Below are 17,970 nucleotides of genomic sequence, written 5' to 3' on the forward strand. Positions count from 1 at the left end.
ATAGAAAGATCTAGAAACTTATTTCGTTGTGAGCATGAAGAACACAAGTAAAAGTGTAGATGTGTTGAAGTTACTAAAAGACATTTTGTGATCTTGTAATTTTTCTTTGAAAACAACTATGTATGACAAGTTATGAAGACAACATTTGTTATTGTGTCATTTTTTTCTGTTTTGTTAAAAAGCTAAAAGTCGAATTGAATCTTGCATTTCTTTCATTCTCTCTTGTTACAGGAATTTTTATTGAAGGTGATATAGTATGGATAAAGGTATGGAATTTGTATTGGCCTGGTATAGTGACTAAAGTGCTAAAGAAATGTAAGAAGGCTGTGGTGAAACTGGTGCATACATGTAGAAAGAAAAAAGCATACACAAAGCCATTTAAGGATTTAATTGACTTCAGAAATACTGAAAGGAATAGAAAGCTTCTTGTAAGTATAGCTCTATGGGAGTAATTTTTAAATATTCGCTGTTATGTACTGGCCATCTAATATCTTGGAAGACAAGATGTATAGGTCACAAACAGAAAGGTAAAAGAGCAAATTACATAAATTACATATTTAACAAGAGAGAGATTGGAATGTGAACTGAAAGCTTAGTGTATCCCATAGTTACTGAAAAGAAAGTCAGCATACATTTTATGCCCATTAGGCCCAGTGAGTGATCCCCCAGCATTCACCTGTACTTTTCTGTTTGCAGTTCCATCCTAATCTCATTTTTGTCTGTGGCTTTTTGACATGGTGTTCATTGTTACTTTAGAAAAAATGAATGATGGTTTTCTGAACCTTAAACTGGAAAAATGAAGAAGTAATACATGTTAATTAAACAAATCTGATACAGGGTTGTTATGCTGGTATCTTTGCACTGTTTCCTACTAATGCCTAAAAATCTCCTTTCTATAGTTTGTATTCTTCATTCTCTTCCATCTGTTACTATCCAAGCCTGACTGCCATAAAGTGAAGATGATGATAACATTGTTTGTAGACTTTTATTATGATTTCTTTCTTCACCCTTTTATTCAGTTTTTAGTGTAAGGTCCTATTAATATATTGAATCTTTCAGTATTTTGATATGTCCGTTTCATTTGTGATGGAGATGATATTTCAAAGTAGTAGTCATAGCTTTTGACCATTTAATTTAATGTATATGTGACTTTTTGAAGGGTATCTTCACTGTTATTTGTAAGAAGTTGGTCACTAGCAAAGAGTGTTCTCATTGAGTAATTTTGTTGGTTAAAGTTTTGGATGTTAACTCTTATTTCTTTTAGCCATTGTTTCAACATAGTCAGTACCATCAACATAGATACAGAAAAGCACCAGAAACAGACTGCATCCTATTTGTAAGCCTAAATTTGTTGTTACTTGAACTTTCTCTTTTGGCGTGTTGGTTCATTGGTTGGATTACTTTCAGTAAGTGGTTTTGTATGCCTCTCCTGTCTAGTATTTATCTAATATTTGCCCTGAAACCCTTCTATCAGTGTTTTCAAAGACTTTGCATCAATATTATCAAAAGGATAGATTGCTACTCATCATGTGGAGGAGATGTTGAGTCACAGACAGGCACAATGAAAAGATTTTGGCCAGTAGGCTTCTTTGGAAACAGACAACACACATACATTCACACTACTTATACAGGCATCCACACAACTCGCATGCTCATGACCAGTGTCTCTGACCACTGTGTCTGAACTGTGGACAGCAACTGTTATTCCATCCTGGACTTTATATTGTTTTTTTCAAAGGCTTTCATGTAGTCAGTAAACAGCAGATGTGTTTTCTGAACAGGAACTACCCTGCAAACTGCATCCTAACGTCTGCCCTCGAAGCTGACTACTGCTGAAATTCCTGTATTCTGATATAACAAAAACAATTTCATTTGCAAGATTGCGACAGCAACAAGATAGTTTCTAAACTTACTGCAAGTCATTGCCTTGCAAATGAAATTCTTTTAGTATATTAGAATAGTTAAAAGAATATGAGCCATAGTCACCTGTGAGGGTAAATATTAGGATGTATAATTTCTTGTAAACAGATTTTGTTTCCAGGATTATGTTGCATATTTATTTCTTATTCATAAGAGAAAAAGAAACGGAAGAAGAAGAAATAATGAGGATTTTTCTTAAGGTAAAGAAATGAGATCACTGTTAGTGGAAGGAACATTATACTTCGAGACTGGAATACTGGAAAGAGTAAAGATAAAAGTAACCACTTGCCGTATAGTTGAGGTACTGAGAGGTTGACAGGCATGTAAACAAGACTGAAAACATTGCTGAGCTTTCAGCAATGTCTTCCTTCAGAGCTATCTAATTTACAACACGCACACACACACACACACAAATATCAAAGTCATATATGGCTACATTATCCCAGTCTATTAAATTGTCTCCTGGTGCTCCAGCTTAAATGGGATGAGGGGAACCGTCAATTGATGTGGGTGAGAGATGAGGATGGAGAAGTTGAGAGATTTGTGGCTAAGGGCTGGGGGAAGCGGCAACATGGGAACAGTATAGGAATTCGGCACTGCTGGGTTCACTCTGACATGAGCAGGTGAAGTGAGAACACAATGAAATGGAGATGAGAGTGGTATGGGGGAGAGATACAGTAGAGGAAGAAGGAGATTACTGAGAAAACTGACTGTAGGTTGATGTGTTGGAGTGGGAGGCATGATGATAGGTGACAGTTATTATGAGACAGGAGATGGGGGCCAGTGGCATAATTATTGTGAGGAGAGGGATGATATATGGAGAGGAGCCATGGATCCCCCCTCCCCCCCCCCCCCCTTCAATTACCCCAGGCAACCATCTTTTAAAACAGGCCCTGATGTCATAATATCTCCTGCAGACGAAGGCTCCACTTCAATAATTATGTGACCCTAGTTATTACCCACTGTCTGACTGACCACTCTGGTTTTCTTGACATGGTTGATTAATGGTGTGCTTTCAGGTGTTCAGCCAAGTCGTTGTTTCTATTTTATCCACAATAGGAAACCATGATTTGGCTGAAGACCTGGAAGCACATCATTAACTGTCCGACTCCTCCACTTTGAAGCCCTGGCATAGCGATCCCAGCCCAGAATTCCAGCATAATCCATGCGTAAACTCCTAGACTATCCCACAACCTCTCCCTTGAGTCGTCGTCCTTACCCCAACCACCCCTCCCCTTCCCCCAAAACCACACACACACACACACACACACACATTTTTCCCCTGCTTCCTAAAATCAATAAGCCTAACCATCCTAGATGCCTGATTGTAGATAGTTACATTCTCCTATGGAAAGAATATTGAACCTTTAGGCCATTACCTCCAAATTGTCACCCATAACGTAGCTGCCTATGGAAAGGACACAAATCACTTTCTTCACTTTCTGTCAACCTTCCTCACCCCATTTCCCCCCGGCTCCCTGCTCGGCTTTGTTGATGCTACCTACCCATACACCAACATCCCCACAACCTTGGCACTGCTGCACATTACCACTTCCCATGTCCTGCCTGCTCTATAAACACATCACCTCGTTCTAATAATATCCTTACCCATAACTATTTCTCCTTGAAGTGAAAACACACACACACACACACACAAATATGCAACTCAACATGGGCACTCACATGGCACCCACATGGCACCCACATTTGACAACCTGTTTATTGACCAGCTAGAGGATATTTTCCCAGACACTCGGTATCCTAAACCCCTTGTCTGTTCATATTCACTGACAATATATTTGTGGGCATTTTATCTTGATTCCTCCTCCGATTCAACACCCTCTCTCCTGACTGCTTCATCTGGTCCTCCCCAGCCTAGCGTGACACCTCCTGGACATTGATCTCCACTTTTCTGAGAGCTTTGTAAAAACATCTCTCTGTATCAAGCTTATCAACAGTAGCTCTCGTTTCAGCAGCTGCCATCCCTTCTACAATAGAAAGTCTGTATTGTACAGTGCATGTGCAGTGATGAGGAACCCTTTGCTCAGTATCCTGAAAGCCTCTGACCCTTGAACTACCCGATGGACTATCTACAAAAGAGTGCACCGGCCCTCCCCCTCATGACCCAGTAACACCCATAGTGGTTGGGGAGAGAGCTAATGTGAATTGTTCAGAGCTAAAGTAATTATGCTAATGCACATTTAGTCGCACTAGAAATTGTATGCCCAGAAACGCACGAAAGCATGGATCCTTGGAGTTTTGGTGTATGGCTTGATATTTACCTGGTCTTCTCAGCTATGGACAACAATGTCACCATGGGTGTGGCGGCTATCCTCTCTTAATATTGGTTTCTTCTCCAAAAAAGTCAATTTAAAAATGTAAGTCCTCATTACGTTGTGAGGTGGAAATTAGGAAGTAGCTCAGTGGGAGAATAAAAACTTTCGACTTCCGCATATTATATCTTTTAATTAACACAATACTGGGAGAGTGCAATTACATATGTCTTTATTGCACTAGCTCAAAAGACTGACAGACACTGAGGTTGGTGAAAAGAAACGAATAAGGTACATAAAATAATTGATAGTTGACCTTTCTGTTTTCTGTTAGCTTACTTAGATAATCATACCTCCCTGCGATATCTTTGCCGCACGGGGGCAATGCAAATAAGAATTATTACAAATATTTCATTTATATGTGTACATCATTTAAAGAACCTACACACTAGGGCATCGACTACTATCATCATGCCCAGAAATGAGGAGTTTCGTAACCACAATCCTACTCATCTTCCCCAATGTGAAATTCTGTTTCTCACCCCATTTATGAAATGTACGGGAACTTCCTACCCACAATCCTTCCCCTTTCTCCCAAAAAGACATTCTGTGGCCAACCCGGTCTGCGAAATATACTGGTATACATCTACGTCTACATATGTACTCCTCAAGCCACCATATGGTGCATGGCGGAAGGTACAGTGTACCACAACTAGTCATTCCTGTTCCTGTTCCACACGCAGATAGAGCTAGGGAATAGCAACTGTCTATACGTCTCCATATTAGCCCTAATTTCTTGTATCTTATCTTCATGGTCTCTACGCAAAATATATGTTGGGGCAGTAGGATTGTGCTGCAGTCAGCTTCAAATGCCAGTTCTCTGAACTTTCTCAGCTTTGTTCTTCAGAATGAATGTCTTCTTTTCTCTAAGTATTCCCAATGGAGCTCCCAAAGTATATCTGTAATACTTGCATATTGATTGAACCTACTGGTAACAAATCTAGCAGCTCACCTCTGAATTGCATCAGTGTCTTCATTCTATCCGACCTGGTGCAGATCCCAAACCCTCGAGCAGTAATCCAGAATCGATCTCACTAGCGTCCTACATACAGTCTGCTTTATGGATGAACCACACTTTCCTACAATTCTCCCAATAAACTGAAGTCGACCATTCACCTTCCTTACCACAATCCTCACATGCTCATTCCATTTCACATTGCTTCACAATGCTACCGCCAGATATTTAAACAATGAGACTGTGTTAAAGCAGGCCTCTAATAATGCAGTATCTGAACATTACAGGCTTGCACATTTAGAGCTAGCTACCATTCATCTCACCAACTAGAAATTTTGTCTAAGTTGTCTTGTATCTTCCTACAGGCCCCCAACTTCGACACCTTACCGTACACTACAGCAGCACTAGCAAACAGCCGCAGATTGCTGCCCACCCTGTCTGCCAGATGCCATTTATGTATATAGAAAATAGCAGTGGTTCTATCACACTTCCCTAGGGCACTCCTGATGTTACCCATGTCTCTGATGAACACTTGCCGTTGAGGACAACGTTCTGGGTTCTATTATTTAAGGAGGGGCAGGACATCAAACGGGACGGCTTGGAGCAGGAGAGACACCACAGGACATTTTAATTTCCACTGTCTATACTTTTAAAAATAAATTCATAAAACTTTGTCAGAATGACCAGAAAGGATTCAGGATTTACACTTATTGTGGTAGAAGTTCAAAAATATAAGAAAATAATTTATTTTTTGACATTTGTATTTCACCTTTTTTTCACTTACCATTGGCTGCATTTGTTGCTATAGGTACACTTTTCTTCATAAGTAAGGGAGATTCTTCGATGAATTTTGCACAGCATACAAACCATACTTACAGGTGTATGAAACTCTAGAATTTTTCAAATCTATTAAAAACTGTGATAAAAATTGTGGTAATTAACTATAAAATTTGAGTTTTTTTCTGAACATGAAGTTTAAAATATAACAGCACACTCATTTTTTCATAAATTAAATAATTTCTAGAGTTTCATACACCTGTAAGTATGGTTTGTATGCTGTGCAAAATTCATCGGAGAATCTCTCTTACTTTTGAAGAAATGTGTACCTATAGCAACAACTGCAGCCATAGAAGTGAAAAAATTATGAACTGTCACATTTAAAAAAAAAAAATTATTTTGTTATGTTTTTGAACTTCCACTGCTATGATTGTGAATCCTGAATCCTTCCTGGTCATGCTGACAAAGTTTTATGAGTTTATTCGTAAAAGTATAGACAATGGAAATTAAAATGTCCTGTGGTGTCTCTCCTGCTCCAAGACGGCCCGTTTGACGTCCTACCCCCCTTAAGAAGTCTTTGAGCCAGCCACATATGTAGGAGCCTATTCCATATGTATGTACCTTCGTTAACAGTCAGCAGTGGGGTACTATGTTGAATGCTTTTCGGAAATATAGAAATGTGGAATCAGTATGTTGCCCTTCATCCGTTGGTCACAGTACATCATGTGAGAAAAGAGCAAGAACTCTGTGCAAAGATCAGATGTTTGTATCTGTATGAACGTTTTCGTAAATGTGGAATTTAAAACTTTGGCCATCCTTTTGCTGCCTTCTACTGCCAAACAAGACTGGTCAATGAGCCTTAGACCCACTTAGCAATTTTACATAGGATCAGCATTTTTTGGGGTTCTCCACCAGCTCGTTAGCCGAGGTATAACGGTGGTAGCTGTTGTATGCTTTGCTCACATATCTTTTTACAATCGCATGAATCTGTACTAATCTTTTCCTGTCATCATTTGTGTGTCCATCTTTATGCAAAACCCTTTCCCAATCTGTAGGTTCATGGGTTGTATCCCAGTGTAAGACAGAGATGCAAGACCATGCACTTATCTAGAAAATTGTATTTCAGTCCCATCATAACCGTATATTATTCTATCAGAGACGAGGTCATCTGTGAAAGCACTCAGATCATATCCCGACTGTGTTGTGACCTTTCCTTCAATATGGGAATAGCCACCACCAAACAGTGGACAAAATAAGAGTTAACTGCCCAGTTGAGCGTAATATAATTGACTTCAGTAACTGTTTCATAGCCTGTATCATCTGGATTCCCCCTATCCCCACATACCTGCTTCTCTTAATTACATAGTTGGAAAATGTCCTTGTGACACATCTGTTGACCCAACAATAATTGTGTAACGAACCTCCACTACGCACTGTCCCACATTCATGTCTGCCCCTGTCACCATGCCTCTCACTTCACCATCAGTCTACACTCATACTTTCCTCTCCAAAGTTCCTCATCCTTTCTTCTATCTCCCTCTCCCCATTAAACTTGACTTCTCCACTTTATTGTGTGCCTCCCACAGCTCCACCTGATGGCACCAGGACGAGCTCATCAGTGCCACATTCATATTCCTGTCACTCTCAGCCACCCGTCCCTCCACCACCATTCCTGCCCGTGCCTCACTTTGCCTGTCACCAATTCCACACAGTACAAGCTCTCACCCCAGTTCAGTCTGAGAAACGAAATTGTTTGAAGGCTCGCCAACTTTTCATTCTTGTTTATAAACCTATTGTGCCTCAGTTACATGGTAAGTGGTTACCTTCACTATTTCAATTAATTGTAAACATATTATTTCCTTATACCATCACATACAGTGACTAGGTTAGTAACACTTATCTTTTATCCATGGACATAGCCATAATGAGAGTCATTCTTTCATGCTCCAGCCATAGAAAGGTTGAGGGGTAGCGAATAATGATACTACATTTACCATACACTGTATATCATACAGAGTTTTGCAGATCTCAGGAATGTTCTCTAAACTTCTGTTATCAGCTGGTCAGTACGTGGTTTTCTTCTTCTTCTTCTTCCTCTTCCTCCTCCTCCTCATTTGGCAGGACAGTCCTCATGTTAAAAGAAATGGGAGGGGGGGGGGGGGGGGGGGTTGATGGGTGCGGGTGGGGTGATGTTAGCCAACTACCTGAGTTTCCCTGCAAATGCCTTTCACCGTGAGTGCAAAGTGTAAAAACCAGTACTGTGTTACATATTGCAGTCAAGGGTTTTAGACAAGGTTATTTACGCATCAGTTTCCACACACACTTTTCTAGTGCAAAACAGCACTCAAATATTTCAATTTATTGTGCAGCATTTTTTATAGCTTACAATTTTATTTATTACACCACCCTCAAAAGCTTCCCCTCACCATCGTTCAGGATCCAAAAGCTAAACAGACCTGAAACACAGCCATGATCCTTTCCTCCAAAAGCCTTAGCCCCACAGAAGTATCAGTCCTTTCCAAAGGCCTTATCTTTTGTTCCATTCCTAAATGCAATCCTGCTGGACTTGTTAAAGACCTTCTCTCCGTCTCCCAGTCCCTACAGTGGAAACACTTTTTCACCACCAGCCCTACCAATCAGACTCAATGTAAGACCAATGTCGAACCCTGCCTGACTCAGTTCACTCTTCTTTTCAACCGTGATCCACCCCTATTGCCCCTAAATCACCCACTGTTAACCTTCCAGAATTCTTAATATTTAACATTGCCTCACCATCATTCTCCAAATCTCTCAACATGCAAGCTAGCCTTACATTTGCAGAAAGTTTGACAATCCACACCTTATCAACCTACCTGCTGTCAGAGGCTCCACTTCAGTTATTCTGAATTGCAAGGATTACCTAGCAGAAAGACTCTGCCAGCTACCAGATTTGTCTACCTGGAAACCCTGCCACAGTTATCCTATCCAGAGATCCAGCAGGGTCTCCAGTCTCTCCTTCAAAACCTTAGGCCCATCGCAGAACCTCTCCCAGGAGTCTGTCTGTCTCCGCACACCTACCACTCCATGTACTCCTACCTTCTATTTTTTAATTTTATTTTACACATCTAGTTCCATAGGACCAAATTGAGGAGCAAATCTCCATGGTCATGCAACATGTCAGTACATGAAATTACAACAGAAAAGTAGTAACAGATAAAATAAAGTGTTAATGAATCCTAAAAAAAGTCAAGGTACAAGTTTATGTAAATTCAGTCAAAAACATAACTCATGAATCAGCTTAATTTTTCAAGGAACTACTCGACATTTACATAGAGTTACTCATGTGGAAACTCTTCAGTTTTGAAAATGGATGCAGCAGAATACTGCTCGCCTTTTTGCACAAGAGTCCAGGAAGTGTGATAACTGCTAATTCTTGGGAATAAGCTGATATTGTTAACAAGAAATGACTGTAAACAATATGTATATTGACAGGCTAATGCCAGAATACCCAGACTAATGAACAGGGGTTGACAAGAGGTTCACTAACTTTCACCCTCTATTGCTGAACCAACTATTTCTGAGCCAAAAATATCCTTTGAGAATGGGAAGAGTTACCCAAAATGCTTCCTAAAGTCCATAAACCTAACCATCCAGGACACCCTATTGTGGCCGGGTACTGTGCTCGCACTGAGAGACTCTCTGCTCTCATAGACAAACACCTTTAGCCTATTACCTGCAATGTACACTTCTATATGAAAGATACCAACCATTTCATACACTGACTGTCCACAATTCCTGTTCCTTTACCACACTGTGCCCTGCTCGTCACTATTGGTGCCACTGCCCTTTACATTAACATCCCTAATGCCCATGGACTAGCTCCTATTAAACACCACCTTTCCCAATGCCCAATGAATTCCAAACCTACAATCTCCTTCCTGGTCACCATAAGCAACTACTTCCACACACAGAATTACTTCTCCTTTGAAGATGTCACCCCACAAACAGATTCAGGAAATGGTAAGGGGCACCTGCATAGCACCATCCTATGACAACATACTCGGGGGCCATCTAGAGAAATCCTTCCAAACCACACAGAATCCCAAAGCCCTCACCTAGTTCGGATTATTGATAACATCTTTTTGATCTGGATTGAAGATCAGGACACCCTATCCACATTCCTCCAGAACCTCTACACTTTTCCCCCATTTGCTTCACGTGGTCCACCTCATCCCAACAAGCCACCTTCCTCAATATTGGTCTCCACCTCAAAGATGGCTACCTCAGTGCCTCCATCCATATCAAACCTACCAACCATCAATGTTACCTCCACTTCGACAACTGCCATCCATTCCATGCAAAGAAGTCCCTTCCATACAGCCCAGCCATCTGTGGCCATTGCATCTGTAGTGATGAGCAGTCCTCAAAACATACAAGGGGATTACTGAGGCCTTCACAGACTGTAATTATCTTCGTAACCTTGAATAGAAACAGATCTCCCATGCCTTATCTCTCCAGTCACCCACCACATACCAGAGTCCTGCCGTTCGGCCAGAGAGGTGCATTCCCCTTGTGACCCAGTACCACCCAGTACTGGAGCAGCTGAATCATGTTTTCTGCCAGGGCTTTGACTACCACTCGCCGTGCCTTGAAATAAAGAATGTCCTGCCAACTATCCTCCCCACCCCTCCCAATGTGATATTCCACCACCATCCGAACCTGCACAATATCCTTGTCCATCCCTACTCCGCCCCTGCTCTCAAACCCTTGCCTCACGGCTCATATCCCTGTAATAGACCTAAATACAAGACCTGTCCCATACATCCTCCCACCAGTACCAACTCCAATCCAGTCACAAGAATCACCTATCCATCAAAGGCAGTGCTACCTGCGAAACAATTGTGTAATCTAAAAGCTGAGCTGCAACCACTGTGCTGAATTCTATGTGGCTATGACAGCCAACAAGCTGCCTGCCAACATTAATGGCCACCAACAAACTGTGGCCAAGAAGCAGCTGGACCACCGAGTTACTGAGCTTGCTGCCCAACACAACGTTCTTCATTTTAATGACTGCTTCACAGCCTGTGCCATCTGGATCCTTCCCATCAACACCTGCTTTTCCGAATTGCGTAGATGGGAACTCTCCCTGCAATATGTCCTATGTTACTGCAACCTTCTGGCATCAACCTTGCTTAATTGTAGTCCTTCACCCACCTATCCCCTCCCCTGATCTCACTCCACAGCTTTCTATTTCACAAGCTCACCTACAATCTTTTTACTTCCCTCCTATTCCACCCTTCCCCCTTCCTCTTGCCCTCTGTCTAACCTCCCAACTGTACCTGGCTGCTCTGCGTTCTCTCCACCTCGTGCCTGTATGCTCCCACAAACAGCACTTTACCATCTCGCACCGACATCCTGCTCACACTCCCCCTCCCCTTCCCAGCCTCTTTCTTACTCCCACCACCCAGATTGCTTCTCCCTTCACGCTCAGTAGCTCACAGTCTGGCATTGGCAGCCAGAGGCAGAGGTCATCTGTCTTGTGAGCTGCATTTGCATGAATGTGTGTGTGTATGTTGTCTGTTTCAGATGAAGGCCTCCTGGCCAAAAGCTTATGTGTTTAGTAGCCTTTTTGTTATGCCTGTCTGTGACTCAATATCTCCACTGTATGGTGAGTAGCAATCCATCCTTTTCATAATATTGCCATTATTCCATTCTGGATTAACCGTTGTTTAATTTTATTTATTTCTATTTTGGCACATATTCCTTTTTGTTGCAGAACACTGGAAAAGAAGAAAATTGTAAAGTGGAGGAAGCATATAAGAAAGCCATAGACTTCTTTGAGAAAAGAAACAATGGTAATAAGTTTTCATTTCTTGTATGTTTTTCAAGTTGCTGTAATACTCTTATGTTGCATTATTACTTCAGTATGTTTAATATCCTCATTTAAAATAAATTTAGTTTTCTTTTGTTCATTGCATTGTATGAGAGCAAAACAAAAAGTAAATGAACTTTTTAAGAAACTCCATATAACCTCCCTTTGCCTTTGTGCAATTGGTCCGTATCCTGACAAATTTCACAATTCTACTCTGGAAGAAGCTTTGTGGCATTCTGCAGATCCACTGTTGTGCTGCCTCCGCAACTTTGTCATCCGATGAAAACATAGGTGCTCTTTCAAAGCTGACAAATCACTTAGTGCTATGTCAGGACTGTACAATGGATGTTACAGCAGTGAATGCAATGAACTGTTTTCTCAACTGTATGAGGGTGGACATTATCCTGAAGTAAACACACACACACCTTTGTAGGCTTCCATCTCCTCTCCTTTTTTGATTTCGGGATTCAGATCTCACAGTAGCTGTCACTATTCACTGTGTGACATTAAGGAGTGTAATGAACCAACAATGGACCTTTCAGAGCTCAGAAAATTGTCTTCTTCAACTTCTCATCGAGTGCCTGGCTTGGGAAATTTTTTGCTTTAGGCAAAGGTGGATGATGTTTCTACAGCGTGCTCTCCTGCTTACTCTGTCGTTTGTAGTGATGGACCCACGTCATCAACAGTTATTAAGTGACTAATAAACTATTCTTCCTCCTCTTTGAAAATGCTTTAAATTTGATTTCAGCTTTTCCAAACTTTTCCGTTGTCTGTCAATTGATGTGATACCCAACCACCACAATCTTTGCAAAATTTAGAAAACCATGGATGATTGAAAATACTGAACCATGGCTACCATTCAACTAGCATAATAGTCCTCCTATCGGAGCACAAAAAAGTGAATATGCTGCTGTTTGAAAGACTCTTGAGTGAAAAGTGGGACACCACCTGCTTCATTTTACCTTCCTCAGCACTTTTAAAAATTTTGCCATGTTGCTTTTCTTAACGTGTAACCCAGCTCTCACCCCCAGAAACTCACCTAACTGTAACTTGTTCACACCCACTAGTCCATGACTGTTAAGTCCCTCATACAATGCACTTGCACTTGCCCATTCTCACTCATGCAGCCCAATCATTGTCATCGTCTATTTGCGTCTTCTGTCTCTGTCACCTGTCTTACAGCTACAATCTCTTTTGTTCTGCTCTCTACTATTCTCTTCTCTCACTGTCACTGCCTCCCTCATGTTCTCTTGTACTGCTCCTATCTCATTCATTCCTTCCCATTACTGCTGTCTCTCTTCACGGTCTCTGTGTCTCACTTCCTCCTTGTCAGTGTCAAACTCTCTGTCCCTGTCTTAGATTTCGCCTCATACCAGATTTTATATGAGCTTTTTACATGTACATGTAAGGTAACCTTGAACATCTGTTTCTTGTAAACAGGTAAAGATACCAACAAAATTTTCAAGATCGTTTGAGATCAGGATCATAGAACTATATTGTAAAAATTTCAGCCATTTGCTTTGTATAGCCATGTGGGAATCCATGGTTCTTCGAGATCAGGATCTTAGTAATATGTTTGAAAAATTTCAGCCATTTGCTATGCATAGTCATCTTGGAACTATGCATAGTCATCTTGGAATTGTTGGCTCGGTTTTGGTACAAGAAAAGTGCTAAAATATGATTTTTTTGGGTCAGGGGAGGGGGGATTTCTTAGGAACAACCCATGAACTAATAAAAGAGTTTTGAAAATGGGAAGATGGTACCTGTAGATAAATGTCTAGAGAATATACGGTTAAAATTTGAGTAATTTGCTGTGGTTATTTATTATTTAGATTTTGCCTTGTATTGGATTTTATGTCCATATTTTACATGTAGAAGTATGGTAACTTTGCAGCTCTGTATCTGGGAAATGGATAAAGATATCAAGAAAAGTTTCATGGCTTTTTGAGATTATGATCTTAGGAATATAACAGAAAAATTTTAGCCATTCGCTGCCCATAGGCATCTTGGAATCGGCAACTTGGTTTTGGTATGAAAAAATGGCAAAAAACCAGTTGTTTTGGAGTTTCCTAAGTAACCATTCATGACTAATGGTATCTCCATTATCCCCTTAAGGTACGCTGTTGACCACATCTAATGCAAAAAGACCTTCCGATTTGCTCCATTTGCCTAAGCAGGAGCAAGTGTGTAATATGCATACTTTGACCCTGTGCTATAGGGTAGTGACACTAGCGTGATCCTTCTGTTTGGTATACAAATGGTTTCTAGCTCAAGAGTTATCCAGAACATTTGACTTTGCCTTTCTATCACCAAAAGAACCTGAGATATGAGCCCTGGAAGAATCCTGTTTCTATTTGCAGTATTCTGGAACATATTATGTAGCTCATGCTGTCACGTGTACCTGTTTTCATTATATTATTGACTACTGATGAGCCTAGTACAAACATGTGAAACATGTTTGGAAAACACAAATAAAAGATTCAGTTGCAAAAGACAGTATTTTGTATCATATATATGATGTGTAATTGAATAACATTTACAAAATAGTTACTTCATTACTTCCTCCGAACATTTTGATTTGATAGAATCATCTGTAAATTACTTACTGTTCACCCATTTAGAGAAAACTACATCTTATTTGTAATGGCATACTAAAATTTATGACAAAATGTAACTTCTACTCTAGTTTGAAAACATGAGAGCACTCTTGCATAAACACAACGTACAGTATGTGTTCAAAAAGTAACAGGAAATTTGTAATTTCATGTGTTGGATTAGTCCAATTTCTGCAATATTTTCATTGTGTTAGGAAACATGTCATAAAAATATCTGTACCATGTTTTCCACATTGTATATATATAATCTGTTGTCAGCTGCTAAAAAGATTACATATGTTTGGTGATATCACCAATTATTTTTCTATACATATTACAAATTAAAGTTCCCTGCAGTGTTTTTCTGTCTGTACATAACAGCTAATCTCAGAAACTACTGTGGGGAGTTTGATACAGTTTTCACTAATAGATAGACTGATTCATGAGGAAGTTTTGTTCGTTAATGTATTACTGCTATGCCAGACAACTCATCCAGTCATAGATACTTAGTATTACCCAAGCGAAGACACGGTGAATCACTAGTTTTGTATGAAGATGGATCACAGGATATGTATTAAATTTTGCTATAAATGGAATAAAGTACAGTAAAGGTTTAAAATATTAGATTTTCTGTTTTTTTTTCTTCTCATGAGTTGTTTATGAGTGTAGTGGTATTAGTGTTTTGAAGAAGGTCTTGAAGACATTGAAGATGACGAACCCCCTTGGCTCCCCAGCACATCATCAGTTTATGAAATCTTAGAAAAAAGCAAAAGGATTAATTGTGAATGATCATTGATTTATAGTCGGAGAAGTCAGTGATGATGTTGACCTGTCTACTTGTAGTAACCAAAACCAACTGCAGGAACGCCTTGGGCTGCGGATCGGAGCCGCCAGGTGGGGAATCCGCCGGCGGTGGAGCATGCACCACCGGGTAAACACAAGGATGAGTCGGACGACAGACCAACGACAACCGACAATGACAGACACAACAAGGAAGAGATAAACAATGGAGGCTTGTAGAAACCACAACACCAAACACCAACAGTAAATCCACTCGGAACCAGAGCCAGGCAAATGTCAACAACGGGCAATGACCAGAACGCAGTACCGCCGAGGTAGAGATGCAATCCAGAGCGAGTAACAGACTGACTGGACTAGGGCAGAGCGGGTCCCTATATACGAAACCGGAGGGAGCGGCTATTGGCCGTGGTCTGCACGTGGCGTAGCGGTGGCGCCCTCGCTGCGCGAGAGCCACTGCATGGAATAGCCGCCGCGGATGCGGAGCCCTCTATGGGCTGACCACGTCCATTTGTTCCGGCGCGTGTTCGACTTCCGCGGCGGGAGGTACTAGATCCCTCCCCCCCCCCGAAGTTGGTGCATAGGGTCAGAAATGCCCCGGACGATGCTGGGGCAGGCGGAAGGAGGGCACTGGGTGTGATATGTCCGGAGGGACCACTGGGGGAGGGGAGGGCAGGCTGTCTGCGGCATCCATCAAGGTGTCACCAGATGGCAGGGGGTCAGAGGGCGTCTCTATACCCTGGCAAGGCGGAAGGGGTGTCTGCAGAGCCGGCGAGGAGATGGAGGGAAGGGCTCCACCTTGAGGGACGTGTCCGCACCAGGAAGCAGGGAAGGTGGTTGGGGAGGAATGAAGACAGGGGCCCGAGGGCAAAGTTGGTTATGGTGGCGACGCTCGAGCCCCCTTTGTGTCTGTACGGTCGTCACACGCCGCCCATGAGCTGCCGTCACCGTAGCGGGCGTCCATGCAGGTATGCTGCCATAGGAGCGGGCCCACACGGCCATGCCCGGGGCGTAGCGCTGGGAGGGGCGAGAGCGGGGCCCAGAAGGGGATGGTGTCAGCAGGTGGAGGAGGGTCCGAGGTTGTCGCCCGTGAAGGAGTTTGGCAGGAATATGGCCGGCCACCAGCGTAGTGCGGTAAGTGCTTAGAAACAAGGTGAGGGCCGAGGTGGTGGCCGACGGCTCTACTGATTTCATCAGCTGCTGTTTGAAAGTGCGCACCAGGCGTTCCGCCACGCCATTGGATGAAGGATGGAAGGGGGTAGAGCGAATGTGTTTGATACCGTTAGCGGAGCAGAAGTTCTGGAACGAGGACGCCGTGAATTGGGACCCGTTATCTGTGACCAATGTGTGAGGAAGGCCTTCAATGACCAACACCTGGGCCAAGGCGGTGAGGGTGGCATCAGTGGTGGTGGAAGCCATGTTGACCACATATGGGTATTTGGAATAGGCATCAATGAGGAGGAGCCACACGGAGCCTAAGAAGGGGCCTGCAAAATCTAGATGGATCCTGTCCCAGGGTTGGCTGGGTGTTGGCCAGGATGTGAAAGATTGTGGAGGACAGCCTGACGACGCGCACACACTGTGCAACCACGGACCAGGTGCTCAATGTCTCCATCGATCCCTGGCCAATAGACATGTCGTCGAGCCAATGCCTTCATGTGAGACATCCCCCAGTGTCCGCAGTGTAATAAGTGCAGGACTCGGTGGCGTAAGTCCGGAGGAATCACCACCCGATGGGCGTCCGAGTCCATGGACAACAGGAGGACGTCCTCCATCACCGTAAGTCTGTCTGAGACGTGACGCCACAGGCTGAAGTCAGTTTTCAAACGTCAGGTGAGGTAGGGAGGCCAACCATGTGTCACATAGCGTAGGACTTGCCGCAGAATGGGGTCCCTGTGCGTGGAAGCGGCGATTTGCGTGGCCGTCAGAGGAAATCCATCGAGAGTCTCCCGGCAGGCAGAGTTGATGTGGAAGCACAGGACTTCCTGCTGGTCGAACGCCGGATCAGGTCCTGCTGGGAGACGTGACGAGGCATCTGCATTAGTGTGTTGACTGGTGGGCTTATAGCAGATGGTGTAAGTGTAATTACGCTAGAACAACGCCCAGCACTGAAGACGCTGAGCCGTCCGTTCTGGGAAGTGCAAATGTGGCCCATAAAGCGACACTAAGGGCTTGTGATCCGTGAGGAGGGTGAACTGCGCCCCAAACAGGTAAATGTGAAATTTCTGAACTGCCAAAATAATGGCAAGAGCCTCCTTTTTGATCTGAGAGTAATTCCTTTGCGCAGGGGTTAACGTCTTGGATGCATATGCCACAGGTTGTTCCAACCCATCCTCATTCCTGTGTGCCAGGACTGCCCCAATCCTGTACGCTGAGGCATCGGCCACCACCACCAAGGGACGATCCGGAGAGAAAGGCGTAAGGCAAGGGGCAGTTTTCAGCCTTGTGTTCAGGTAGGTGAAAGCCTGGTCGCAGGCAGAAGTCCACGTGTAAGGTACCACTTTGCGACACAGGCGATTTAGGGGATGCGCAACGTGGGCAGCTTGGGGTAAGAACTTTAAGTAATAATTGACTTTCCCCAAAAATACCTGGAGTTCGGATAAGTTTTGTGGACGGGGAAGGGCATCAATGGCTGCGACATTGCGGTCCGAAGGGCGAATGCCATCTTTACTGAGCCAATGTCCTAAGTACTCCACTTGGGGTTGAAAAAAACTGCACTTATCCAGCCGACAACGTAAACTC

General features: G+C 42.8%; 1 protein-coding gene across 1 annotated transcript in view; it reads left to right on the forward strand.

Annotated features, from left to right (window-relative positions):
- Positions 1 to 17,970, forward strand: part of LOC126412658 (uncharacterized) — a 128,322-nt gene that overhangs the window by 56,709 nt on the left and 53,643 nt on the right. Inside the window, exons 3-4 of the mRNA XM_050082361.1 lie at positions 232 to 428; positions 11,741 to 11,819. The gene's annotated coding sequence lies outside the window, so the exon portion shown is untranslated. The remainder of the gene's footprint in view (positions 1 to 231; positions 429 to 11,740; positions 11,820 to 17,970) is intronic.

This window comes from Schistocerca serialis, chromosome 7 (assembly GCF_023864345.2).
Source record: "Schistocerca serialis cubense isolate TAMUIC-IGC-003099 chromosome 7, iqSchSeri2.2, whole genome shotgun sequence".
In the NCBI taxonomy this organism is placed as follows: Eukaryota; Metazoa; Arthropoda; class Insecta; order Orthoptera; family Acrididae; genus Schistocerca; species Schistocerca serialis.